This window comes from Anas acuta, chromosome 10, assembly GCF_963932015.1.
Source record: "Anas acuta chromosome 10, bAnaAcu1.1, whole genome shotgun sequence".
In the NCBI taxonomy this organism is placed as follows: Eukaryota; Metazoa; Chordata; class Aves; order Anseriformes; family Anatidae; genus Anas; species Anas acuta.
Genome location: NC_088988.1, coordinates 6,945,026 through 6,972,632, shown reverse-complemented (window position 1 = coordinate 6,972,632; position 27,607 = coordinate 6,945,026). Strand labels below are relative to the sequence as shown.

Here is a 27,607-nt window from a genome sequence, read left to right as displayed (position 1 = left end):
AGCAATAATTATGTTTATACAGAATTTTTGACCAGAAAATGTCCTGAAGACAAACAACTAAGACAATGGAAAGAGTTTTTGCATATTATTTGTGAATCTTAATAGTCTTCAGTCTGACATGATTTCTTTAGACCATCAATTCTTGTTCTTTGTTTAGGGAAGGATTCATAGCCCTTGTGAAGCTACGAAATGCACTGTTTTCTTACAGTTTTATCTTAATCTTATTTAGCTTCTTGCTAATTTTCTTGACTCTTTCTCATAAACATACAAAGTTGCGTTAAGAACCCATAACTGCCTGCATAATGCTGTCTGCTCCATCTGTGTGCGATCAGATATTTTCCCTGTTAGGTCTGACCAGGAGAACTGATAGCCTCCTACTTGCCACAGGGAAGCTGTGTCTGGTGTGTGTAGAGGTTGCTGTTCTCCTAGTCTAGCTAGTGACTATCTTAAAAGTATAATAGGTTCTGTTAAACCAAGCAGGTTTCTGCAGACGTGAGTATTTGGTAATTAGCTCGGCTTAGTACTTTGTTGAAATTCCTTGGACCTTTGCAAATTCACAGCTTGCTTAGTATTCTCAATGACTGCCTTGATATTTATTTAGCAATGATGGGGCTGTTTTGTTTCGTTTTGTTTTTCCTCATTTGCTTTATTGCTCCCAGTATTTTGGGTTTTTGTTTGTTTTAATGCAATGGGTGTTCTGCAAGACAGGTGTTGTACAGTCTGAATTGTTCAATTTATTTCCAGGTGTAACATCCTTGGAAGACGTCCCAGTCTTTCAAATACAGCTTAGTAATTTTTCTATAGGGATACCATAGAGAATTGCCTGCTCTGGGTTATTTGTGTTTTGCTCGTTTGTTTACTTTATTAATTATTTCTCTAGGTTTTTAAGTTCACTTATTTCAGCTGGTAGCCATCTCTCATGTATTTTTACGATCCATACTTTGGTCTATGTACTTTTTTTTGGTATTCTGATTATAATTTACATTATCCTAGTAGCACTATGGTTGTACAGCAGTGCAATTTTAATTTGGTACAGGATGCTGCAATTTCGCCATCATTTATTTATTTATTTATTTATTTGCTCACTTAAGCCTAAGTAAGACTTCACAGGCCAGCAGAATCTCTGATGCTCTACAGTCTCATTGGCATTCAGCTTTCTGGCTGTTTCTGTGCCCGCCCTTGAATCTTATGCTAGTCTGAGCTTTATAAAGCATTTATTTGTTTTTGTGCTGCATTAATGTTGGACATGCAAAGTCTCATCCCCTGAGTCACTGCCTACTTCCTTGATATGATGCCTTTGTACTTTGGGTTTTTTCATCTACAACCTTTGACATAATGTTTTCTCTTGCTACAATTATTGCTTATGACCTCATATGCAGGGCATTTTCCATTATCATATTTTTCCTCTGCAGTATCAATAGGTCTTCTTTTGCATGTTGTTTATTTCCTCTTTGTGAATTTGCTTTTGCACTTACAGTTTTGGCATATTTTCTCATGTATTTTCATGTTTTCCCTCTACCCTGTTGGTGAACTTTCTCTGTGCCTACTCAACTCGGTATTTTGGATGGGCCACTGTATCTGTTTAAATCTATAAAGACAGAGTTAGCACAGGGTCCATGAATATTCTCATTTGAGTACATCTTCATTCCTTAATACTAATACATCACCACATATGACATATTTTTGTCATGTATATGCATGATTTAGCCCTGCTATGCAGTAAGGCATAACTAGTGTATGTTGAGAAACTACCTTAGCAGCTGACACTCCAACATTGTTTTTGCAGAGCATTTTCTAGGATTTTACACAGCCTTCCCAGTCTGCAGCTGCTGTTGTTTAACTACGTGATGTTATTAAAAGATGTGATACCATTTGCCTATGACAGCTCAGAGTTACAGGAGCTCCTAAATCACCTCTTTTTTAATCCAGATCCAGTGCAATTTAGTAATTTTCTCAAAGAGATCACAAAGAATGTGCAATTGCACAACATATTTCCCTTGCCTTTCCTTGCATATCAGCTGCCATGATGGTGATAGTTCTCCTTTTTTTCTGTTTAGGAAGGTTTTTCAAATTTCTTGATTGCATATTTCGTGGGTCTACAGGAAATAATTCATTCTTCGGGTTCTGAAGTTCTTGTAAAAGAAGAAAACAAGCCAAGACGTTACAACATTTAGTCTTTATTCTTTCTTTCATATATCCTGTGGAGTTAAATTATCTAGACATAATCCTATGCATGAAACATTTACCAACCCGTTCACCTCTGGATGCTCAGCTGAGAAACTGTCTGTCATAGCAGTGAAGAAATAGCACAATGTTTATGTGAGCAGGTAGTATTTAGACTTTATCAAGAATACTAATGCTAGTAAGAAAAGGTCACAGAGATTATGAAGCAGATTTTTTTCTCAAGTAGTAACAGGGCAAATTAATATTAATGCTTGTCATATTCAGAGAAAATTTGTTCTATTTTCTTTTTAAACAGTGGGTGTCTCAGTAGGTATATCTGAGAATATCCTGGATCTAGATCACTGAAAAATATAGCCAAGAATTTTTGAAGAAAGTATATTCTATTTCTCTCCATATAGCTTAGATCAGAAGTAATTTTCAGTATTCTAATATTGTGTAATTGGTAACATAACTTTTACTCAGCTATACCTTTTATGTTGGACTGAAAAAAAATAGAATCACAACATTTTATTTATTTACTTGTTATCTTAATAATCTGTAAGCTTCAGAGGGATGATTTGTATCATGCTAGACAAAGACAGAAACCTTTTAGGAATCATCCTCTTCATTTCCTTCCCTTATGCAGTATGAAAAACTTTTTCAGACATTGTTGGGTTGGGCCTCAATTGCCCGTAACTGTGTATTGCAGGCTGAGCATATGAGCTCCTGGTCTTTACAAGTCATTTTCCTGTTATCCTGACACGTAAATGAAAATTAAGTATTTGCTTTAACACTTGTATTTAGGTTCTCCATTGACTTTTCTGAAGCTTGCAAAATGACAAATGAAATGTTAACATATCTTAGCAGCCCTATTGAAAGAGAAGAATCAGTGTGACAAGTCAGTGTGGAGCACCTCAGCCCCATCTAAGGGAACTACTTGTGTTTTGTCATTTGAGGTAAGCAAGAGCTCTGTTTGATAAGCTTTATATGGGTTGTCACTTCTAGGCAATCTAAAATAAATTACACAGTATACTCTTGACAGAAGTGTTCCAAGATGGTTGATTTTTCTTTCTCCAGGCAAACAGTGTAATACGTGCAGATCAAAGAATGGTCAAAAATGCAGATTTGCAGTCAGGACCTACAAATGTAGAAGGCTGTTAGTGAAAGCTTGTGAAGTTGATAGGGGTATTGTCATCAGCTGCAGTGGAGATGAAATTCCATTCTGTGCCTTTGTCACACAGCTATGTTGACCTGTTCAGCATTAAGTACAGCAGAATCATTGAAATGAATGAGGCAGCATATGTAATTGTAAAAGGAGGCTAAGAAAAGGGAAGGCAAACATATGCTAACCTTTTCTATAATTTCTATTCTAAAGTTGTGGTATTTTCAATAGTCTTGATTAAGAAATATGCTCTACTACCTCCTGTTCTGCTGGTATAGAGTTGGATGGTATCTTGCATTTGTTTGTGATCAGCAGTGCTATGTCGAATCTGTTCACAAATTAATGGAAAACTAGGCTTACTTTTAAGATAAAATGAAGATGTTTGTGAATTTAAAATGAGTATCTACAAAGCATGATTCAATAGAGTAGATCTCAGTTTTTGTCACACCAATTTTACCTTAGTGGTAAGGCTGATGTCTTCTCTATATTTATCATTATGAAGTATATAAAAGGAATTTGGTATATTTTTCAGAAAAATACAATGTACAAGTTGGGAAAAGGGGTAGACCTTTAACAAAGTAGTAGTGAGGCTGATCCTGTCAACTAGGTTTCTTTGCAATATTAGCTTAATCTATTGCAAATGGTTATTACAGTCTTTTTAAATGTCACAGACTTTTAAACTGTGAAAAGCCATAGAAAATCAGAGCTGGAAGTATTTAGTAGGTCTTCTGTTTCCCAATCTAATGAAAGAGCTGGTAAATATGTATTACCACTAGGAAAGATTTCCTTAGTTTGTTCATAAAAATTTTCAGTGAGGAGGATCTTATGGACTCTCTAGGTAACTTGTTTTAGTCTTTAACTGTTCTTAACAGTTACCATAGATCTTCCGATATCTAACATAAATTTTCTGTGCTGAAAATTAAGTCTATTTCTTCTTGCATAAGATTCAGTTTACATAGAGAACAACTGATCACCATGTCCTTTGTAATAACCTTCTACATTTGTGAAGACATTTATCGTGTCCCCTCTCTGTCATTTTTTTTTCTCATTCAGACAAATCAAATTATTTTAACCTTTCGTGATAAGTAATGTTTTCAAAAATCCTAGTAATTTCTGTTGCTGTCCTCCAGAGTCTGTCTAATTTGTCAGCATATCTCCTAGTGTGAAGACCAGGTATTCTAGATGAGGTTTCCTACGGACTATAGAGTGCAATAATTATCTCACTGGTGTTCTGTATGAGTGTCTTATAATTACATCCCTGAGCTACATTTGTCTTCTTTTTTTTTTTTTTTTTTTAATCCAAAGTGGTCAGCCATAAACATTTCATGGCCTGCTGTAGCCTCAGCCACTTATTTCCCAGTGTTGTAATTACAATTTTATTTCACCTTCCTACATATAATGCTTTGTGCTTGTCTTTGCTGAATTTCATCTCACTGCTTTCAGACCATCTCTCCACTCTCAAAAGGGTCAAAATCATTAGGAATTCTGATCCTGTCATCCAAAGTGCTTTGCATCATCCACAATTACGCAGTGCACTCTATCTTCCTTTACACCAAGGTGTCAATGAATACAGTGAATTGGGTTAGACATGGAGCAGTGCCCTGGGGGATCACATGTGGTATGGCCTCAGATTTTGACAGCTGATGTTTGCTCACTGAGTGCAATTTTTCCATCATTTGTGCACTCATCTAACAGTTGCCCAACGCAATACCTTGCTTTTCTTAAGAAGGGGTTACATGGGACAGCGTGATTAAAATCAAGCTATGTTACATTTCTTCAGAAGGTTAATTCTCTTGCTGGAAAAGGATTTCAAGTGAGTTTGACATGGCTGTATGTAAGGATATTAAAAATTATTAAATTTGTTTCATTGCAACAATGAAGAATTGGTGCAGTCCATTTTCAAGTGTTCTACAAATATTTGTGCATCAGTTGATTATTCCTAGTCAGTGCATAAAAGGCCATTAATAAGTTTCTGTTCAGATATCTAGACTAAAATGTCAATACGGGAACTTTCTTGAGCAATTTATGTCTCTCCCAAACCAATCCTATATAGTCATGAATCAAGCTAAAAGTTTCACTACTGGTTTCAGAAGTAGCAGAAATTTTCAGGCCATTTAAGCTGCTGCAAGTGTTTGAAAAACACAAACCCTAATAAGGTTTGGAATTGTTCTGCTTTCTGAAGTACAAGTTGAATGGGAACTTTTTTTTTACTCTGTAACACCAGCTGTACATGTATAGTGTGTGCTCTGGAGTGCAGAAATGGATTGCTCAACATTCCCAACTGCTAATCCTTTGTAGTAGAGCTAGGATTAGAGCCTCCTTTCCCTTTCATTTCAGAGTTCTTGTTCATATTTTTATGTTTGTTTGTTGTACATCTTACTCATACCTTTCCAATGCATTTGCAGACCTGTTGGGTTAAGAAAATTTTCTTCAGGTTTCTTCATTTTTTTTCTTTGGGAATCAGATTTTCTTCAGCTCTAACACACTCAGAGGCTTGCTGGTCCTGTGAGTGGGTATTCCTGTGCTGTGCTGTGTGTGGGAGTGGGCTGTTGGTGGGTACCGAGAGGACTTTCGCTCCCCTGCCATCAGCAGCAGCAGCCAGCACATCACAGGCCTCTGTGGCACATCATCTAGGTTCACTATGAGGCTGCTCTGCCCTCCCTTCTCCCCATGATGCTGAGACATCCACAGTTGTAGGCAATGATGAGATGCGAAAGGAGAGCATGTGCAGGAAGGGACAATTACTGTCTGTTGTTACAATTCTTGCATAGATTTTCTGCAGGGTTTTCCTTGGTATACTTTGATATCATGATGCCACAACTCAGTGCAAAAAGGAATCAAATCTCTTCTAAAGCTTTTATGAAAAATTAAAATAAAACAAAATAAAATAAGTGATTTATCTCCCCATCCCTCACTCCATTCTTATATACACAAAGGCATACACTCTCATTTCTTTCTGCACTTCAGCTTTCTGTGTCATCAGGAACCAAAGTGCTGTATTTCCATGAGAACACAAACTGGAGTTGCATCTTTTGCATCATTCATTCTCTTCTCATGAGACTTCTGCTCTTGTATTGCAGCCCCAGGATGTTGGAATAGTTTGACTACAGCCCTGAGTATGCAGGTGATTATTCATTGCTGTTTATGGAGAAGGCTAGAGGACATGGCTGTATTTAGTAAGAGAAGCCCTGCTTTGAGCTGCAAAATAAATAGACAGGACAGAAAAAATAGGAAAAAAAAAAAAACTGTTCTTGCTATTTAGAGGGATTAAGGGCTGGATCTTTTATAGACAGCTGGGGACTTAAAGAGTCAAATGGCTGCCGTGGTGCCAAGTAGGATTTTCAGATGTATGAAGATGTTTGTTTCCTAGACAAAGTACTCACGTCTGTTTATTTCCTTGGGCATGTAAGTACTTTTGAAATCTAGCTTGAAGGAATTTGCCTGAAGCCACACACACATTCTGTGACAAAGCATAGACCTAAATTCAGATCTTATTTATTTTCCTGAATCTTAACACAGGACCTGCTCTCTTGAAAAATGGTGGAACTCACTGAAATATCTGAATTTACTTAAACTTTTCTTTATATAGGGTTTCATTTTATTTGTCTTTGCAGTTACGGCTGTTCATCTTGAAATGCCTTAAACATTTGTGAGATAAATGTCAAGGGCTTCTGCTTTCTTCCTCAGTTCTTCTTTTCTTGACAATTTGGGTATTAAAAAAAAAAAAAAAAGGATAAAGTACAGTTCTGCATTTTTTTCCAGAGAGTTATGAGATTTGTGGTCATTTAATCCCTCCTGGAAAGAAGCTTTGTAGTGTGTCTTCCAGTCTGATAAATATTTTTTCATGTAGAAAGCAATATATTTCGATGAATAAGGAATGTCAGGGAAAGCAAAGCAAAGCCATTAGCAGCTGTGGATTAATCTACTCCTCTTACAGGTTTTCGATTATACAGTGGGCACTTCCTCAGCACACCACAGGGAGAAAGTTTGATTTTAAGTGCCATTAAATGCTACATAGTAAATATTCCCAGTGCATTACAAGCATCAAACGTACCAAATGAGAGAAGGCACTGAGTTTAATGCTCAGATCTTTACATTCACTCTGTTCTCTTCCATGTGAGTGTTCCATACTAGAGCACCTATGCAACTCCCATTAAGGAAGCTATTGTGAACAAGCTATTGTTTGTTGTGGGCTTGCTTTTATTCATCTTTTCATCGAGTAAAATGCCATGGTTGCCTCACTTGCCTTTTTTTGGAGTATATCTAGGCTGCTCTGCTCATAGGCAATGTGATCCAGTACAGGGATGAGGTACTGGGAGATGCTCTGTAGCGCATTGGGTTTCTTGTTCCATGTTTACGTAAGAATTTTGTGCTCTTTACTGCACCCGTATTTTTATACTTAGCTAGAACACTACCATTCTCTTTCATTCATCTTTTATATTGCAAACAAAAAGGATCAAATTGAAGCTAATTAGGCTATCTAGATAATGCCGAGCAGTCAAAGCTATGAATGGAAAAACAATGATTAAAGTTCTTATCAGGTATCCAAGATGAATGAAACATGAACAAGAGCAAAGATCTATGAGAAAACAATAAATAAGCAGATCTTAAAGGTCAGGGCTCCGATTCATAGTTCCTTTTGCCTTTAGCTGCAGTTGCTAAGCCTCTAACTGGGCTCTCTGTCCCTCCCTGGTAAGGAGGCTACCAATTCTGTGGCAAAGTCAGGAGAATGGGAGTTGTAGCAAAGACTCAGCTGCCACAGTTTGCAGCCTGGCATATTAACTTAACCCACCGTCTGTTTCAGTTTATGTTAATATACCGGGTTGTGAACTGCAGTGTCAAGGGAGCAGACACACCACCTGCTCTGCCACCTTTGCTCTGGGGAAAGTAATCTCCAGAAGAAGGACAGGGTGGACAGCAGGGATAGTAACCTTTTTGGCCAAGAGGAATAAATCTAAACTGGATCACAGTTCAGAGCCCAGAGTGTACCAGGCTACTTGTTACAGTGAGCTAGCACTTCACACAGCTGCCTTGCAGGGGAAGAAAAGAAATCTCTAAACTACTTGTTTGTTCAGATCCACTATTAGTGCTCAAGAGAAACAAGCTATAAATAAATTTGTGTAACAAAGAAAAATAAAACCTTAGATGACCACAGAATCCTAATCTGAACAACCTTATTACTCAAATATCTGACAAAAAAAGAAAAATGGTCAATTCTGATGATCTCAAAGGCTGGAGAAAGGTGGAGATTTCACAGAAAACATGGACTTAACTTGAGGCTCTGTCTGTCCACTTCTGAAATTCCCTTGAGAAATTTTGCAATGTAAAAATTGCATTAAAAAAAAAAATCGGGAAACATTCTTTTCAGTTTGTAAATGGTTGAAAAAAAAATATATATATATCACAATCTGTTTCCTTATAAATAGGACATAAATTGATTTTCAAAGTATGACTGTCAGTGCTACATACCTGAAGTCAACCGCTTTATACACTCTGTGTTTGAATGCTGCTATTGCACATACAATAAGTCGAGTTGTATTGTTGGCATACCAAGGTAGTCCCACTAACTACTGGTAGATCTAACATTCTCCTATACTGCAAAGAAAGCTTCTGATTTCAGTTGTGTGTTATTCATTGTAAATACGTGCAGACTAGCTGTCTTCCTGCTTCCACCAGAGTAGATGAAGGATAACCAGGTCAATAGAGTTACACAGGCATAAGGAAGAGAAAAGCAGACCCAGCACCATAGTAAGAAAAGAAGTTAGTGATCTGATTGTGAATCATCCTCTTTCTTTTCCATAATTTTCTTTTGGCTGAGTTGTACTTCTGCCCTGCATTAATATTTTTGTTTTCCTTCCTAGAAAATACAAATTAAAATAAAAAACTATTTACATTACTTTGAGTTTTTCTCCCATCTGCAAGCTGAATTTATATACCTCAGAAACTAATATAACTCTTTGATGGGAATTGCTTATTTTCTGTTGACAGCTTTTTAGTGAAAAAGATAGAAATCAGATTGAATTTCGACAGTGAGAAATTGAGAGCTTGTTCTACCAGCAGGAGTCTCAAGGCCTCTAATTTTACCTCTGTGAGCAAAGACGAACCAAGAATATCAGCAACCTACTTTCCTGCCAGAGAAAGAAAACATAGCATCCTAAAAGTCACAGAAACATTCTGAAACTGAGATTTGTCTAAACTTCAGTGATTATACTTTGTTTTAAATATAGAAATACATAAACACAGCAGAGGTACTGGTCTTTATTAGGGACCCAACAGTGTGGTACATTACAGTGAAATAGACTGGAATTCTCACATGCACGTCTCATCTTTGCTCACACGGGTAGGGGTCAAGCGTTGCTCTCCATCATGATCCCAAATCCCAGTCACACATCAGTCTTGCCATCACTGAGAGTGCCACAGTATAGCACTGGAAATGTGGGCAGAGGTGCTTGGAGAGAGTTTCTGCTGACTATTACTGTCTGATGAGACCTTCAGGTTATTTACACCAAGTGGGTGCCTTCAGTTAAGTTAATGTCTCCATATGAACACTGCTATTGACTTCTGCTATGCAGAATTGGAATAAGATCATTAAAATATAAATGTCAAAAATATAAATACTCTCCACTGTATAGCAGCATTTTTCTGTTTTGTCCATTTATGCATTATGTCTGTTGTGTAGTCCAAAAGTATCTTTTGTCCCTTATACCATCATAATGCTTCTTCCTATGCAGCAGCATTGTAAACCATATTAGGCTAATTCTTTTCCATCACATCATATTCTATTATGTCCTAATTCTATTGCTTCATGCTTAGCTCTTGTAATGTTTTTGCTGTATCATCTTTCATCTTTATATTATTTTACTTCCTTTCATCATGTTTATTTTGGCTGAATCACTGGGTCACCTCAGTCTTGAGGTAGTGGTCTGGCATGGTCATTTTGCAGTGTTTCCTGTCTCCACCTGAAAAAAAACAAAAATCATATAATCTAATTCTTGCATTAGTATATGATAAAATATACCTTTTTGCCTTTCTATAAGTGCTGATTTTGTGTTGATATCAAAAAGGTATTTTTTGTGATCATAAAAATCTTGAGAAAAATAAAGCAATAATCCTAAGCGTAGAACAAGGAGAAGTGTGAGCCTTTCTCTTTCTTTCACAATTTATTTTTTTAAAAATTTCACTAGAGCCTAGTTGCTTTTAAAAAACCCTTAAGTGTCTCAAGAGCAAAGTTTTCATCTGCAGAAGCGAGTGAGTTACACAATGCTGAATCCAATAAGTAACTGTGGCTCCTACCAGTTGGGCCTCCCAGGGAATGTGGAGGAGATCTAATTCTGGGTTAGGACTGTGCTTAGCTGTGGCTTTGAACAGGCTAGCCCTGTCGAAGCCAGAGCTGTTGTTGATAAATTAGGTGGCTGGGAATTTTTATGTGATGAAACCTTCTGTAAGGTAAAACAGAAGCTGGCAAATAAAATAGCAAGTATTTTGTTGGCAGATGAAAATTTTTACAGCCCTTTGTTTTTTGTCCCATCCTTCTGCAGAAGTTCTTCCCCTGCAATAGAGGGGAGTGAATATCCACATACTAGCATGCCATTTTCCTTGGCTAAGAGTCTTACAAATTGCAGAGATTCAATTTCTGCTTATTAAAGAAGTTACTATATCCACCTGTCCATCTTGATTTTCCTCTGGAAGTTACAACTCCAGAACAGAGATGCTTGAATGAAAACAAATGTGCTCCTTACTGGATCTATTTTCATAAAAACAACGTGATCTGCAACAGCTGAGAAGTTAGGCAAACTACCTCTTGTGTTGTCTACAAGGTCAGTAGTCTCTGAAAGATGAAAGGTGGACCTCTTTGATCCAGCCATACAGCTGATGAGGCAGAGCCTTTATTCACCAGTAAATTGGCTGTGATGGAGTTGAGTAGCAGGTGTAACTGAGCAGCCATCCCATTGTCTCCCAGTGTTGATGCGGTGACATAAACCTTTAGGTCAGAGAAGCAATAAATAGCAGAAGTCAGCTAAAGCCACCTTTGGAAGGTTTCACGAAGGCTTACTGGCTAATGTTGCTACACTCCCTCAGCCATACTTGCGGAGATACAGGTGTCTCAGAAAGACTGCTGAATTGTTCAGCATCAGCTTCCATGGTACCACTCCAACAAATGATAGCAGCAGAAAATTGGCTTCCAAATTTACAAACTTAGTACACTAACTTAAATCAAAGTCAGCCTTGTTCTGCAGACAGGTTTTCCCATGTTCTCACACCTCTACTTTTAATTAAAATGCTGACAATCAGGGATAAGGGGAACAAAATACAAAGGTAATCATGTACAGAAAAACATATTTCACCAGAGCATAAGCTATTAGCACTTTCTCGGCTATCTGATCATCTGACAGGCTTAAGGGTAAAAGTGATGTGAATTTCAAATCTCTAGCTGTTCCCTGAGGAGGCTCTGTCTCATGCAGTTTGTACTGAAGTGAGACAGTGGAATGCAAAAATGAAGGAAAGGAAAAGACATAATGCAGCAGCATGTATAAACACATAAATGGGGCCAAATTCAACCCTGGTTTAGTGCCATTGACTTCAGTGCACTCAGTGGCTTATGAACATCTGTCCCAAAATGGCACATTCCCCCACCCGAACTAACATTTGTCATATTTGTATGTGTAGCTCTGTAGGACTCAATTCATTCAGGAACTTAAGCAGGTGCCTAATGTTGAACAGATGAGCATTTTCACTGAAGTCAAAACAATTACAATTAGCTGCTCACCAAAATCCCTTGCTGAATTGGGACCTGAGTGGAGTAGCTTGTTTCAGAGAGCTACAGAATGCCTGGGCACATTACAAACCTTTCTTTCTCACCAAGACACTCCAAGCTGTCTATGTACTTGCTCTCTCAGGTCACTTTTGTACACTCCAGACCTGTGTGTGTGTAACTTCCCTTTCTCTTAGGTTACTTCTGACACGGAGCTGGCTAGTCTAGCTACTGTGCGTGGGCATCCTTTAGAATGTCACATACCCAGTTGCTTTTCATCACTTATCTTCTGCTCATGCAAGAACAAGGAGATAATTTTATGCACAGGGAAGGTGCAACCTGAAAAATGGAATGAAAGCTACTAGAAGAACATGAACTTCCGGAAGAGAACAGTATTAGAAATTACAATTATCAGTGTATCAGGCAGTTGACTCAATGCACTACAGCCTGTCCTTCAATAAGCACTTTGTAGGCTTTGAGAAGTGGAAGAGTACTAAGGAAGAAGTATTACACAATAGTTTTATAGGTATTTTCTGGAATTTTCTTGCACCTAGCCCAAGTATGTGATGTTTACATCATCCAGAGAGTACATCAAACTAGATTGAACACAGGGCAAACTTAATTGCAGTTCTTAAATTTGCTCCCTGCCCTAATGTCAGTAGTTAACTAGGATTTTCTCCAAGTGAAAATAATTTCCACATCTTTGCTCCTGAAGCAAATTGAAACAGTGCATTAATCCCATATTTTGTTTGTTTGTTTGGTTGGTTGGTTGGTTTTGTGTTTGTTGCTTAGGGCATCTGCAGCCTGTCTACCTTTTTTTTGCAGTTGTAAAGGTAACTTAATAATTCCAAACAGACACATTCAGGATTGATCTCACTATAACCATCTGATCCTTGCTAATGTGCACATTGGGGCATACTTCTGGCTCTTGACCCTTAATGCTTGCTGCTGAGTTAATTTCATATGGTTAGATGTATATTCTGCTGCATAACTCATCTCCACATCAAATACGAGAAATGCATTGCTTACAATAGGCTGCTGTTCGTTTCTTGTCTCAGTCCCATCCAAAGCTTCTTTCTTACAGTGACTTTTGTAAATTGTACATTGAGCTCTCCTAGATTCCAGTGCAGCACATAACTTGTTTCCCCTTTCTGCACACCTCTATAACATCCTGATTTGCAAAGGATACATATAATTTAACTAAAGACAAAAGGTACTTTCATTATGCTTGTTCTTTTATGATGTAGCTTGTATGATGCCAAATGAGAAAGCAGAAGAGCTTGATAGGTTAGCTCTAAGTTAGTCTTTAAGCAGGGTAACTTCTTTTCTTTCCTATGTCCATCATTTTTCATGCCCTATAGTTATAGTTCAGGGCCTATCTTTAGAAGGAGGGAGAATGGGATGAACTCTTTAAAAAGGCTGCTGTATCAGATGATATTTATCATAAAATATCTCAGATTTATGGCATTTGTAGATGTAATTTAATTATACTTAATTGGTTTCCCTAACTGTGATATTGACTATTTTATAGGGATCAGAATAAGCCTTTTGATCATCTGTGGGTACAGCTTCACTAATAGGCATAAATCAAAATGTCTTAGATCAACTTTGTACCCCTAAGGCGTAATGTAAATGATGAAGGGATGGGACTTCGTTTTGTCATATTCTCTTCAAATATCAAGTTATATTAAAGAAAACACTTTTCTCAATCACAGGTACATATACGAAGAATGAGTGACAACTTGATGTCATCTCTTTGATAAGTCTACTCCCTTGGCATTTTTAGATGTACTTTCATAAATGAGCTTCAATTTGTCTTGCACGGAGTGGAGCTGTATCTCACTGTCTGCAAAGCTGTACTTAAAAATGTGCTTACTACTCCATAATTCACAAAGGAGTGGGGAAGGTAAAGAAAAAAAATTCCTCATGTATTTTGCTAGAGACCAATGGGGAAATGTGCATATTTGTTCCTAAAAGTCAAAGCACTACAGGGAGGAAGGCAAACATGAAGCCTGTGCCACTCCACTACCAATCTGGCAATTTGTTATATGCTGTTTTTACATGCTATTACTCAGGGGATGATCCTGTAATACCCGAATCTCTCTGCCTGCCAAAAGAAAAAGGCAAGAAGAGAACATTTAATAGCTAGAGTAAGTTTTTTTGTGTGTGTGGCAGGGTGTGTCCCTTTGCGTGATTAAGGTAAGCATGGATACATGCATAGTATGAGATAAATATACAGTCTGGATTTTCTTGGAACAGGATGTTTCAAATTTATACCATTTAGTTGAGGAAAATAATTTAGGGATTTTTGACAGTGTAATGATAGAACCATCTTTCAACACTAAGGAAAGATAAGTCATATAGCATATTATATATGTTTATATACTTATATAAAACATATATCAAATAATATAAGTAATATAACATGAACCTGATCTTCATCTGATGTAACTTATCAACTTCCATTTGAAGCTTTGTGGGGCATTTGAAGTTTTACATCCACTGAGAATCTGCTCAATTCAGCTTTTCAAATGACCAAATACAGCAGTTTCTATAGCAGGTATAGAACGAGACCCATCAGACATCAGAATCTGACAACAGCTGCCTACCATTAATACTTCTTTGAATTGTAATCTGACATTTAACCTAGCTGGAAATGTATTGCCTCATTTACTTTTTGTGTTCTCCCCCCTTCCATTTACTTCTAAATAACCTTTTTCTTTAGATGATTTTCATGAAATTGCCACTAAAAAGAGTCCTGTTTGAGCTGCCTCATTTGAAAACTGTAAGATAGTGCAAGACATCTGAAGATGTCATTGTAACACATGAAAAACACTTCAGCTAGCACATAAACACTATCAAGTAGAATTCAAACTGAAGTTATAAGCTAGGCTGAAATGATATTTTGTTAATAATTGTCAGATATTCCACAAATAGCACAATTCTAAATAGCACTATTCTGAGCAATGAAAGCAATGCATAACATACTGAATTTTTAAACAGATGAACAAAATATAGAATTTCTATTCAGGAAATGTGGATATCTTGAAGTTCAATTTTGTTCAAAAATGGAACAAATAACTTTCCTACAAAAGGAAAATTCTAAATAGCAGTTTCAAAAAGTAATGTGCATTTCAAACTCAAAGTTTAGGCTTAAAGTTGTCTTTTTATTTTTTATTATTTTGCTATCATAGTCTGGCAAAAGAAGTGTCAGCATATGGAAGCATTTGCTAAGAACAAAAACATCGTCAGAGACTTTGCTGATTTCTTTATCAGTACAATAGAGAAAGAGCTCTTTTCAATATCCTTATAGAAGGTATATTATTACATTTTCTACTTCTGACAAGTCATGAAGCAATGCAAATACAAATACAGAATATTTTAAATAAAACTTTAATGTTAAAATGAATTATCAAATTTAATAAATCATTATAAGTTTTTAATAAGGAATTTTAATGAGCAATGTTTACTAAGAAACTTTAATAAGCAATAAAAATAAGAAAAGCTTCATTTCACTGAAACAGTATTTTCCAACAGAAAATTATTTTGTTGGAAATATATTAAACCAATTCGTTTATAATGTAAGAATATATTTATATTCAGCCTCTGTCAAGCAGACAATTCATTGCTGTTACAATATCCACTGTTGTCTTTGGCAAATATTTTGCTTAGTAATCTAGCTTCTAAAACTGTTGTTTGTCCTATGGTGTTACCAAGGATACAATCAAGATCAAACCCCTTTTCCTAGAATCTTGACTGAGCTACAGATGAGACATTTCCAGCTGTAAAGACCTTGCAGCATAGCTAGGTGGGGCAGAGAGGGAAATTTAGAAAGTGTAAGACTGTATGAGTAAAACAGAACCGAATCACCTGACTTTTTGTCCAGTACCTTTTCTAAACATCCATGTTCCCTTTTAATCAATTTTGGCAAATGACTTTTATTAAAATTCAGTTGATTTTCTGTACAGGCAAGAAATTTCTTCCTGTGTGTGTTGGCAGGATCCAAAGTCCAACCATACGAGAGAACCATACAAGAGTAAACCAGCTACTTGCTTAATTGCAAGCAGGGGATCAGCAAAGCTTGGTCTTTATGCACACCTGATGTTGCCCAGTGGGGTCTCTGATCTAAGACTGCGGGGCAGCAAAGTGGGAGGCTTGCTGTAGTTTCTTTCTGGTGAGGCTAGAAATAAAAGGCAAATATCTTAAGTGTTACTCATTAAGAATAAGGAGGAAAGAAAGCAGAAGCACGACAACAATCCTGGGAGCTGCTCTGTTTCCCAGGACTGCCCTTGATAAGGATCGTCTCACATACCTGCATCCTGGCACTCACCTGACACTCTCTTGGCTCAGGGCTATGCTTCCAGATACAGCAGGGCCATTTCCTCAGCAAACTGTCAAAATGATTCTTTTCTTGTTTTGATTTCTTTTTTTTTTTCCATGATAGCCCAAATTGAATACTTGCTTTGCCTTGTATCTGTCATGTTAGCTTTTTAGATAGTACATGTTATATTCTATACTCCAGTGGCCTGCTGTCCTTCTTCTGTAAGAGTCTGCAAGGTTTATCAAGTGCCTCTAATGGTGGCAGCCTGAGGGAAAACAGTATACAGTTTGCTTTTTACATTTTTTCTCCACTTTAAAAATATGGAAGATATTAATAGTACAAAGAACAGTTCCCCGCTGCTTTGATCTCTACAGCACTGCTGCACTTTTCAGCCTTCATATCACTACTGGTGCCATGTTACATTACTATTTTCATTATTGTTACTTCCAGCCCATAGACCTTATTCTTTCCCCATCTTATTGTCTGCTTTAACCCCAACTATACCTGGTCTTCCCTGGAGGAGAAGGGAGAGGGAGAGGATTGGATGTGCTGCAGCAGGACCCCTTAAGAGCTGCGAGTGATTGAGGGGTTGTATCAAACCTCCTGGGACTCCTGGGCAGATTTATTTTCAAAGATAGTTGTTGATCAAAAAAGATAAGCATAAGCTGCCATCCCTTTCTGGAATAGCCTCAAAGGAAATGTGCCTCAGAGACATATTCCCTCCTTGCTTCTCCTTTGCTTCAGGGCAGTAGTAATTTGCTGTAAACCAAAGGCAGCAACAAATTACACTACTACTGATGCCAGGTCAGTTTGTCTGCCCATCATGTAAGATGGAAGGGAAAGCACAGCAATAACTCCTGTGGCTTCTCAGGGTATGCAGGAGTATCACACTATAAAACTCCCTGATCTTGCATACCCATGTTCCGCATGGTTGACATGAAGGTGAAGGAGGGAGGAATCTTAATTTTGTTTGTCCCTGACTCAGCATGAAGTCAAAGTCATTACCTAGTTTGAAATGTCCAGTTTTAGTGACAGGTTACCAGAAGCTCTGGGAACTGTTTTCTGCTTTTTTGTGTAAAACAACATCCAACAAGAGGACATGGACTTGTTTTGAATTTCTTCTCTAGCTGTATGATTAACACTAATTCAAATACCATAAAAAGCATTATAATAAAGTGTTTTTATTTACAAGTGCTTAGGAATTTACAGTAAATCACAAACTAAGATGTAATGCTACGATTCTTTGTAGGGTGTATGTGTCTTTGCACCGATTCACACCATTTGCAAACAATATGAGATACTGGCATTAAATACATTGTGCAAAGTCAGTTATAAAGAAAAGTATGTTCCTCTTGTTAATTAAATAAATCCATAAATAAATAAAAGACAGCAGTACTACTAGGACAGGCAAATTGTTCTGCAGCTCCTGAATAAGACATTATTCAGGGAAAAGAAAATATAATACAAGTATAATATGTCTTCTCGTTTAAAAAAAAAAAAAAAAGCTTTCTATACACAATGAACAGGAAAAAAAGTAACTTAAAATGCTTAAAATGTTATCTTTATGGAAAGTTATGCATCCTTTCAGAGAAAAAGAGCAGTGTTACTTAAAGAGAGCAGAGTGCTCAGCAGCCCTTTGGGCTGTCCAGGGTTTTGGACTTGCTCAGGTTATCATCCATAATGGTGGTACCTGCACCTGCAGTGCAAAGCATTCAGAGGTCCATCTTTAAATTGTGTTGTAGCTAGGTGAAATTATTACTGTTCTGCAAGGAAATATATTTTTCTTTGTCTGTAGTACAAATAGTTGGACACACACCGAAAGGGCAAAACAAAATTGTTTGCCAGTGGCTGGCTGCTAAGAAAGCTTATCTAAAGAAAATGAAGTTGTGTCAGACAGGTGAAGGACTTTGCCAAGCTATTAGTTCGTTTTGAATAATTCATTAGCTAACACTCTTAAACTCTGGTAGTCCCAGGTAAATCCCAGAGAGGGGTTTTGTGGTCCCTCAGCCATGCTCCCCATCCAAGGTGTTAAGGTTTACATATTAAGATGATGTGTGAATGTTTTTAAAGAGCTATTTATTCTGGAACTCGCAATTAGTGCACAGTGTCTAGTTCTGTGATGAGCGTGAATGCATATGATAATAGAGTGCATTCTGCAGAGAGTGGCAGTGGAAGATGGTGTATGGCTTCTGTTGATAAGTAACTTAATGCATCTTCTCCCATTTGAAAGGGTAATATCATTTTTATTTGGCACCCAGATTTCTGTAGCTTAATACGATTTTAGGGAAAAGTCCCTTATCATCCCCGTGTACCCCTCTGTATCAGTGGGCAATGCAGAGATAGTCTTACCTGATGTCAACTGAAATCAATCACTTCATATGCATTGTGAGCCAAGTGTTAGCAAAAATCTTTCTGTGTAGCAGTGAGGATCAGTCTTTCAAAATGCAAAAGTGATTACAAAAGTATGTTTAACAATATAAAGTACCTTCCAAACTCTCAGAGAGATTAATATGCTGCAAACATATTGCCCAAAAGCACCTTCTCTCTCTAATATTATTACAAGAAAACTAAATAACTTGCAGTCACTATTTTTCCTAAATTCTTACTGAAACTAAAATGGTCATTGAATTAAATTTAACAAATAGATCTTTTTAAACTAAATTAATAAACTTTCTTATTTCTCAGCTATCTAAGTTCATAGCCTTTACTTAATGATGATGCACTTGATTAAATAAAATGAAAGAAAAATGAAAGTTCTTTCAGACATTAAAATGAATAATGAGTTTAGACTTAATCCAAAAGCAATTTAACTTTAAACATTCATATGAAATTAAATGAGCCATTGAATTTGCTATATAAGCAAGCATTAATCTTATCAATCTATGAAGACTGGAATTTTATACAGTGACCCATTAATTTCAAAGCCTAATACAAGGCCTGTTTAATGCCTGCAGTCTATTAAAAAGTCTGATCCTACAATATAACTGCTTTTTCATAAAAGTTTAAACCCCAATTCATTTTTTTTATTGCTTTGATCATTTGATAATCTGCTGTGACAAAATTATGGTTTCAAAAAGATCCTAGTGTACGTTTCCTTCACGTGAAAGAAATTTTGCATCTGCACTTCAACTTTAATACAAAGTGTTTATCAGAAAACTTAAAAGTTTGAAACAGCTGCAATATTGGTGCATATGTTTGCTGTAATAAATATTCAACAACAACAAAAATAGATTATCAGGCATTACTTAGACTAGCAATTTTACCTGTATTCTGAACAATATCTTGTCCAGTTCCGTGGAGAGCATTGTGGCACGAAAGAACCACACCTTACTCAAAATATTTCTAATAGAAAACAGAAAACTCTCGTAATGACAGGTGTTCTTGGTGTGTTTTACTCCTATTCATGATATACATATTGACTCTAGTCCTTTTTGCAAGCATGGACTCAGAACAGTAATTTAACTTTCTTCAGATTTCCTCAGAACAGTACAAGCCATGCTGATTTGCAAAAGAAAAATAAATAAATAAAAAATAAAAATAAATAATTATTGAAAACTGTCCTTTTTACTTAATGAGATGATCCAATAGCAGAACTTAATGGGACCACATGCTACCTGCTGTCATGGAAGGTCATGGTTTGAAATTTCTGTTTCTAATCAGTCTTCACTTCTACAAAAACCAATCAGAGGGAAAGGTTGATATTTAAATATGTTTATGTTACTAAACAGGTGTTCCTGTTTGACATACTATACCTAATTCTACCTAATTTTCACAAATCTAAGGTCAATGAGAAATTACTCTTCTTAAAATAAGACAAAAACAGTTGTGATATGGCTGCTAAACGTAAAGAATAATAAGTAGCTTGATGAATATAATTTTCTTGCTATGTTCTTTGCACATAAGCTGCAGAAATGTCTGCCAAATTCAAGCAATTTTTTTCTGCGTAGGAGGATACTTTCACTGCCTATATTACCTCCCTTGACTTCCAGAAGTCTGTGGAAAATGGGTCTAGTAGTACGGTATCATTGTACAAGTAAATGATTGTTGTTAACTTTTAAGAGTCTCAATGTTTTCATCCTATAGAATTAGGAATGCAAAGGCATGAACTGTTTATTCATGTAAACTCATGGAGTTCATTGGAGTATTTCCCTATAATACATTCCTATCCAAATACATTTTCTCGCACTGAGAACAAAAGTATCAGATCTTAAGGGACAGAAGGACAAAATGAAAGGCTGCTACCATATTTTTATGTTACTGTACTACAGTCATAAGTAGAAGTAATATTATACTCAAGTATTTTACCCAAGCAGTAGCTGAACTCAAGTAATTGCACACATAATAAAAAATAAAACAAACCAACAAACAAAAAAGATTATTCATTTCAGGGTGTTACTAAAGAGATTCCAGTTCTCTGTACTTCCTTATAGACCAAATAAAGTTAGGTGAAAGGACACTTCCCAAAGAGAAGGAGGGTTATGGGATTGTTCCTGTGAATATGCTCCTGGACAGTGAAGTGCAGAGGGACAGGAGTCATAAGGAGAGTAAAGCCCTAACAAAGGGGGGAGCTGGCAGCCTTATGATTCTGTTTGCCCTTGTCACCAAGGATGGCTCTAATCAGCTGTGCTGTCTCTTGTAATCTTATCCATGGTTATGCTGGAAGGAATTTGAGTTGTAACCAGCTGTTCAGCAGTATATTTTAAGGAGTCTGTTGTCTTTGATTTCCAAGAGGTGGTATATCAGGAACTGATTGATAAGTAAATCTTCTGAATTTTTTTTGTTTTTTTACTTGTTTACTGAAAATATTTTTGAAATTTTATTGGAAGGTACATTTTCATCATACCTAAATGCTTTGAAAGATCATTAAAGGTTTTTTTTTGTTGTTGTTTTGTTTGTTTTTTTTGGGGGGGGAAGGATAATCTAATCTTGTGGTGATAAAGTACTTTCTGACGTACCCTGCTTTTATATTTTCTAACAAAATATTTTTCCTTTCAAATTGGGTCCTAGTTTCAAAAGTATTTCTACTTTGTATTCTAAATTGAGGTACAGTTGCAACCAAATAAAACATTTTGATTTTTGTCAACATAAAATCTGTCAGTAGCTGGCCTGAGACAGTGTTTTGGTTTGTTACGGTTGGAATCTTCTTTCATAGAGAATTTTCAAGTGATAGGATTTACTTCCTGGTGGGCATGAAAACAGTTTTGAAATTACAAAATCTTTAGAAAAAATGAAAATGCCATTTTTGTCACAGCTCTGGTGCTGACTTGTTCCCTGTTCAGTTGCCACATGATAAAAAAAGGGATGTTGAGAACATTTGCCACAAGTAAATGCTGATCATAAGTAGAGCAGATTTTCTTCAAGCAGTTCTGCTTCGATTAGTATTGTACCCTGATATGGACCGGATGAGTTAATCTGCAGCATGTGAATCTAGGCACCAACATCATCATCATTAGTCAGAAATGTCATGATTTGTTTAAAATAACTAAAAGCCTGACAAGGAAGCAAGAAAAACAAAATTAGAAACAAAAACAAAACAAGAAAAAAAACCACCTTGACTATGTTTGTCTTTGAAACAATTCTAATCTAAAAACAAATTCAGGATCTGGCATTTTGTTTCATTTAAGTCATTTAGATAGAGGTTCTTGACTCATACTCTCAGTGTAACACAGGTCGCCAAGAATCTTATTCTGATCTGACTTGGATGGTTGTAAATCAAGAGTAGTAATGTAATGTGTAAGCAACGGGTGATGTAGTGCAACCAAGTGGTAAGCAAAAACGAAATCTTTTACTTGGATTTGTATTCCAGATTTGGATTTGGATTTTACAGTCTACAAAAATACCTTGGTCTAGAATTGCTGCTCTGGCCATTGGCACCATTCCTCTTACTGCGAATTCCCCAAATAAATACCATATCTGTATGTTATTCACATCTGTCAGAGATAGGCTGGTATTACTGCAGTAAGAATATAGTATTTGGACTGCAAAAAAGCCTTCTTCTCAAGGACAGGACAGGTTGTAGCAACAAACCTATGTAATGAATACCATTTTCTGGAGAGATTGTGCAAAATACCCATTGGAATTCGCCTGTGGCATTGAACTGATTCTTTTACATATGAAAGAACAATAAATATATTAAAAACCTACAGTTTTATCATACTCTCTTTCAGGTCCCAGAAAACTGAGTGTAGTTCAAACAGTACATCTCTCAGGATTGTAACCCTAGAGCTTTACTATCCGTTTACTTGTTCTTTGTCAGTTTTTCTGCTTCAGGGATGGGTAAATTATAACTTACTTGGTTTGTATCCTCCTGTTCTGAAAAGCACTGAAAGCAGACCTAACAGCCAAAGCCCTGTTGTCCACAAAGTAGGGAGTCTCTCTAGAGTGACTCTTTGCAGTGCCTCATCAGGATTTCACAGAATTAAGGAAAGAGACTGGTTGGGAGGGATTGCAGGAGGACTCTTGCTCCAACCTGTGAAATCAGACCACACAGCCTTTTTGACTCCTGTCACAGAATGTAATTATCCTTGTTATGATGATTTTTCTTTTGTCTGGACAGAACAGTTTATGAACATTTCAGCTATGTCATATTATATCCAGAACAATATTAATAAGCAGTAAGTGCCCCAAAATACAAGAGGGTAACAAAGGATGAAACAGTCTTCCTTGCTATCACCTATAGGATTCTGAATAATACTACTACTTGCCTGGAAAAAAAGTATCATTGCATCATGTAACCACAGCCAAGTTTGGGACTTAGCCTGTCATTTTCATATTCCAAGGCATCAGTCACAGCCCGTCTGCATTTCTTCAATGTGAATGATGTTAAGGGTGGTGATTCTTTTCCCTCATGACTCAATCATACTACATAAAATGTAGAAGCAGGGTAGGTACCTAACAAAACTTGTTCTCCAACACATGCCATAGTAAGAAAACATTTTTGAATTTTTATGGCTTTAACTACTAGGTTTTGGTTATAAAAATAATTTTCAAACACATTCCTATTAATTTCTGTACATGTATTTGCATAACATACAAATTTGACAAACAGATTTGGGGAGTTCACTCTGCAATGCAAACAAAGTATGCACACACAATAACAACCAAGTCTTTTAGAAAAGCACTAAAATGAAAGATTTTTCTAAATAATTGATTTCTAAACCAACAATTGAACTCTAATAATTACTTTGAATACACGAGATAAGGCTCAGTTACTGTCTATGCTAGTTGATAATATAAAAAGCTTAATGGAAGATAGTCTTTTTAATAAGAAAGTGAGAATTATAGGCAATAAAACCCAGCATGGGATGTGATTATCATGAGACAATAATATCCTTGGGCATTTTGCTATACAAAAGCTGAGTGCTCCCCATAAATATGTGTATTTTATAATAACCACACCTCTACAAGTTGCATGATTGATACAGAGTTGTGCTTTCTTTTTTTTTTTTTTTTTTTAGATTTAAATAGAGATACATCATTTTAGTAAATTGCTTTGGGCTTGAATATTGTAGCCATGAGATTAAGAGAGTTCTACCTAAGAGATGCTAATTGCTGTATTTCTGATGAGTGATATTTTACATCCTCACACCTCCTTTTTCAGAGAACTAAAATGGTGGTGAGCATCACAGTGGGATAAAATGAATCAATCCCTTTCGAAGAATGAGCAATCAATCAGAATTAGAACCATACTAGTGCTGATGCTGTCTGTCATTTCTTATTTTGTTAGTTATATTGCCAGTATGAATAAGTTAACTCTCTTTGATAGGCAACAAATAAAGCAGCATTTTTCTTTTCTTAGTTCCCAAACTATAGCACAATTGGCTGATATGAAAACTTGTTGTGATTTTTTAGGAGGCATAGAGCATTATGAAGTCTTTTTAAGAGTAATATAGTATGGACATTACCCTCATGTGGATCACCCATCATCCTTTGTCTCTTGTATTCATTATGTCATGGTTTGTCCCTTCTGACTTGCCTCTTTCAATCTTATACTATCCTTCATATTCACAAACCACTCAAAGCTTTCCCTTCACCTGCATTAGCCTAACGAAGTGGTGGTGAGGAACAGATTGAACATCTTTATTTTTTACACAGTAAGGACTAGATGGAAATATTTGGCTTCACAAAGAGAGTTTATACCAGACTTTCTTCTAAGAAAGGAGATGGTTCAATCTGAGTAAGGATTATTCAGTCCTTTAACCTGGTCATCCTTTCTGCACTAAAAGAAAGGAAATTTATATTGTTTTTAGTAGAAGTCACCCAAGGCAGGATGGAGACACAGCTTACTTTGAGAGCATACAAGTGATATGTAGCTTGTGAAGAAACATTTCATGGCTTTTGCTTGAGGTGTTGTTGTGTTGTTAGTTTTTTTTTTTTGTTTTTTTGTTTTTTTGGATCAAGTACTAGTACCAGTCCAGAAATTTGTCTTCTTCGTCTCTCAAACTAGAACCAGTGCTTAAGGCAAAGCTGAGTCCTAGCTATAGTCCTGGGCATACAGGGCAAGGTTGCTGAATGACATCCTCAGTGAAGATCATTTGGGACGAAACTGTTCTCTAGATTACTGCATGCAAGACCAAAATAACAAGCTGCTTTAGGAATATTCCCTGTATTCCATGACACTAATTTCTCCTCCACTGAGAATCTGACCAGCCAGATACCCAATATCTGCAATTAGAGCACAAAATTCCAACAATATTATATCACAATAGGTATAATTACAGCTGAGTGCAAGTACCTGCTGCCACATTTGTTGCTTTGTGTATATTAATTGGTTAACCTACTGATGGCTGGCCAAATTCTTTCCTTGATCAAAAGGCACACTGAAACACTTAGCAGGGTATTTAAACAATGGACTTTATTAGTACAGCATCAGTAACTGAGCCCTTCTTAGAGGAAAAAAAAATCTGTATAAGAAAACACAAAGCATAAATTTTTACTGGGAATCCTTCTGGAATAACAAAGTACATTGGCTGATACATCAAATGTTTTTTCACAAAAGCTTGCTTCTAAAAAGAAAGGGAGAATGTTATTAAGCATGAAGAAGCAGAATTTATTTAAATTCTTTTTTTTTTTTTTTTCTCATTCAAGACCAGTTTTCAGATCACTGAAGGGAGATGGAATGTAGACAAAATTTAACATTCTTAGAATCTTCTTCTTTATCTTCTGGTACATTTATTTTGCTGTTAATTAAAAAGTCGTAGAATGACTGATATCAACTCACATGCAAACTAGCATTTTCCCCACTAAGCATATTCAAGAAATTTTAAACTAAAAAGGTTGAAAAAATCATTAGCTATATGGTTTTTATGCCTGTCTAAATAGTTCTGGAAGACTAGGTCACCGGCCTAGTATACATATAAAATTATGGTATAGCAGTATGTAAATTTTTTAGATTGTATAATTCATTGTGTTAAAAATGAGCTCAGAATGAAAACTACAAAGAACATTTTATAGATTAACAAAATTATATACAGTATGTTAACAAACTGTGTGGAAAATTATGTACAGTGGACCACCTCCTGCTTTCAATGTATATCCATGACATCCATGTAGTTCCCTTAATGAAAGTTTAGCTGGAAATAGGGCCAGTAGAGTCATCCTAGATTTAGTCACTCCAGTGAAATCGGTGGTGTGCACAGATGTGCAGAAGCAGGGAGTGGCATCTGGCCAATCCATCACTTCAGTCACTGTCTCTCAAGTTTAACTTCTGAAGCTTTGCTTGTGTTTTTACTGCTATTGGTAATTTCTGTTATGTACATAAATAGGTTTATATTTATGCATGCAGGGCTACAGGCTGGGGGAAGAGTGGCTGGAAAGCTGCCTGGCAGAAAAGGACCTAGAGATACTGGTTGACAGCCGGCTGAACGTGAGCCAGCAGTGTGCCCAGGTGGCCAAGAAGACCAATGGCATCATGGCCCCTATCAGAAGTGTGGCCAGCGGGGTCAGGGGAGTAATTGTCCCCCTGTACTTGGCTCTGGTGAGGCTGCACCTCAAATGCTGTGTTCAGTTTTGCCCCCTCACTACAAGAACATGGAGGTGCTGGAGCAGGGCAACAAAGCTGGTAAAGGGTCTAGAGAACAAGACTTAGGAGGAGCGGCTGATGGAACTGGGGTTATTTAGCTTAGAGAGAAGGAGGCTCAAGGGAGACCTTACTGCTCTCTATGACTACATAGATTATGATTATTAGTCTATGACTATGACTAATTTGCTGTTGTGTCATGTTCTAAACTTTATGACAGTTCCAAGTTCTTCCCATCTGACACTGGTTTCAGCCTTCATCTTATGCCTTTAATGAGTACAAGCTGAACTATTTAGAGTATTACAACAGGTCAACAGGTCCCTAAGAGTAATAGTGCTCACCTTAAAAAAAAAAAAAACGAAAAACACCACCACCAACAACAAAAAAATATCATTTATGTACAACTTACTAAAGTGCTCTGGAACCTGTTCAAGTCCATGGCCTGTTTGTAAAAGCTCTCCAGGGTAGCACATAGGTATGTTAATTTCATTTTGATTTTAAAAGGTAACTGTAACAAAAGAATATACTAAATAGAGGTTACATACAAAAATAACCCATTTCGCCTCTTGAGGAAATGTTCCAGTTGTCAGTTTTATTAATACCATTGAAAAAATTATTTTCTGGGTAAGAGTGATAGACATAAGTGACTTTATGGGGGCTTTGCTTTAGCTGTGGTAAATTACATTTGCACTCTGGGGTTTCTGCACTGATGGAATATCTTCATTTCCAACTGGAAAAAAAAAATAAAAATAAATAATTCTAAAGGGAAACAAAAAAAAAAGTTCAGGCTTTTAGGACAACACATATTTGTTTTGTCTGTGTGTAGACAATCTATCAGCTTGGAAATTACACAGCTGTGAACAAAGCCAACCATTTCTCACCAGTGACAGTCTCCTATTGTCTTCTAGAAATTTACCCCAAGCACACACTTTAAAATAAAGTAATGGCACATCTCTCATACAGTTTTTGCTTTCCTTTAACAAACTTTATATCATATTTAATGACAACATACACATGTAAACATGTAGAAAAGATTGTCAGCTGCTGTCTTTGTTTAAAGATTAGGTAGTTTGTACCTGTCAGAGCTTTCTGCTGTTATCCTCAATCATGCCCTTCCCACCTTGCCAATTCTAACATAGTGGTATGCTTGGGCTAGATAATAGGAGCCATGGGAGTGACTATATGAAGCCA

General features: G+C 36.6%; 1 long non-coding RNA gene across 1 annotated transcript in view; it reads left to right on the top strand.

Annotated features, from left to right (window-relative positions):
* The first annotated feature begins 386 nt into the window (after nt 1-386).
* LOC137861847 (uncharacterized) overlaps nt 387-27,607 on the top strand; it is a 142,784-nt gene continuing 115,563 nt past the window's right edge. The window contains exon 1 of the long non-coding RNA XR_011099887.1: nt 387-492. This is a non-coding gene — a long non-coding RNA (uncharacterized lncRNA). The remainder of the gene's footprint in view (nt 493-27,607) is intronic.